The sequence below is a fragment of the Mus pahari genome, chromosome 2, assembly GCF_900095145.1.
Source record: "Mus pahari chromosome 2, PAHARI_EIJ_v1.1, whole genome shotgun sequence".
Taxonomy (NCBI): domain Eukaryota; kingdom Metazoa; phylum Chordata; class Mammalia; order Rodentia; family Muridae; genus Mus; species Mus pahari.
The window spans coordinates 103405232-103407488 of record NC_034591.1 but is presented as its reverse complement, the minus strand read 5'-3'; the positions used below and the strand labels follow the sequence as shown (position 1 = coordinate 103407488).

Sequence of the window (2257 nt, the reverse complement as noted above, 5' to 3'; positions counted from 1 at the left end):
AAAAAAAAAAAAAAGAAAGAAAGAAAGAAAAACAAATTTTGGGAGCAGCCAAAGACATATCTTTGACTCTTTCAAGATAAAACCAGTACCTCTCTACGTGTCCACAAAACGTAAAAATGGTTTCTTTTTTCCTAGTGTTCAGGACAGAGCCACTGAGACCATGAAGATGATGGAGGAAGAAGGCAAGGGAGAAGCACTGAGAAACAACACTAAGGAGTGGGTGGAGTAAGGAGTGGGTAGAAAAGATGGACTTGGAAGGAGACCATATATCTGATGGCGATCTGGTCATGCTGGCGCCGACTACTCCAAACGTGAGACCTACGGGGAAAGCGAAGCGCTTCCCAAGCCTTCTGAGCAGGAGTTCAGGAAAGGTGAAGTACTAAGGCTTAGGGACCAAGGGGCCACTCTTTGCCAAAAGATCTGAAATTCATGTCTACACAATTTGAGGTCAGTCTGGGATACACAAAATCTTGCTTCAGAGAGGGAGGAAGAGAGGAAGAAAAAAGAGTAAGGGAGAGGAGGAGGCAGGCAGCCAGATGAATTGGCACATGCCTGTAATCTCAGCCCTTGTGAGGCTGGGGCGTTCAAAGCCAGGATGGAACACATAAGGAAACACTGTCTCAAAGGTGGTGACAGGGAGAGCAATGAAATCAAAGGGCAAATCTTCCTTATGCAAATAGCATAGGCACTGAGCCAATTATCTCAATAAATTTAGTTGCTAAAGTTGCCCTCAAATTTTTATAAACAATGCTGTTTGCTGTTTCAAGTCTATTAGCTGAACAAATACTAGCTCTCAAGAGAAAGTACAAACAAATGTGCAATCTGCAGATCGTTCCTGTGCTGGAGGGAAAAGGAAATCCTTTATACTTTAAAAGGGCTTTTCTGTGTTTATTTCTTAAGATAGGATTATGATAATGTGGACCATGGTGTTCTCAAGCTGCCATTAACTCTCCTGCCTCAGTCTTCTGTGTGCTAGCTTACAGGCATGCCCTACCTTATCTGGCCTTTAATGAAATAATTTATAGCTTATATCTTGTCTTATTTTTACTGAGAACTGTTTCCTTAAGCCAGGTGTAACAGCACTGATCTGCAATCCTAGCACTAATGAGGCTGAGGCAAGAGACCAGTGAGAAAAGGGCAGGATGGGCTGCTCAGTGAGACCCTGAAACAGAAGAACAAAAGAAACAAAGCCTGAAGAAAATACATCTGGCAGCAGTAACAATGGGAAGCCCATAAGCAACAACAGGAGCAGTGCTGAGGTGCCTGACCCCATGGAAGATGTGGAGTACTACCAGGGATGGGATGAGGCAGACTATCATTTGATTCTGAATATGGGCTAAAAGTTGTCTCTTTCCAAAATATTTTCTAAGCAAAGTTCCACACTATTCCTGCAGAAAGCTGTGTGTGTGTGTGTGTGTGTGTGTGTGTGTGTGTGTGTGTGTGTGTGTTAGACAGGGTCTCTCTTTATAACCCTAGCTGTCCTGGAACTCAAGCTGTCCTCAAACTCACAGGAGATCTGTCTGCCTCTGCTTCCAAGTGGTGGAAGTTTAAATATGACCCTAGCATTTTTGAGACTGTATAACATGTTGAACCTGGGTTGGTTTTGCTGGTAACAACTAAGTCTACTAATCTTTTCCCATGATAGTGCTCTTATGACTTTACAGCCTTTAACTAGGACTCACTTCTCTTTTGTTTTGATTTTTTGAAAGGAGATTTTGCTAGATAGTTCAGACTAGTCTGGAACTCCTAATCTTCCTACTTCTACCTCTGAAATGCTGGAGTTACACACACATAAAGGACTCACATCTTAAAGGGTCTACAATCTCCCAACACAATCATACAAGGGTCCAAGGCTTCTGGGGCCTGAACTTTTATGGAAGAGGAACCCCACCATCATCCATCCATCTACCTATTTACACACACACACACACACAAACACACACACACACACACTTGGGTAAATTAATATATTACATAACACTGTATCTGGAGCTGAAGATCTAACCAAACTGGGAAAGGCACTACTAGAACCCCTGCTTTTGAGTGTTACCAATACATACAACATGCACATGCATACACATCAGTGTATGGATATAACCTCAAGGTGAAAGCATATTATGGTTACATAAGAGAATGTTCTTGTTCTTATACAATATTTGAGATGTGTCACCATTTTGAACTAAGACACTTTAGTTAAAAAGGAAAGATGGAAGGAGACAGAAAAAGGGACTGAAACACACACACACACACACACACA

The 2257-nt window shown here is 42.0% G+C and overlaps 1 protein-coding gene across 3 annotated transcripts in view; it reads right to left on the bottom strand.

Annotated features, from left to right (window-relative positions):
• Window positions 1-2257, bottom strand: part of Tia1 (TIA1 cytotoxic granule associated RNA binding protein) — a 27579-nt gene that overhangs the window by 18673 nt on the left and 6649 nt on the right. The window lies entirely within an intron of this gene.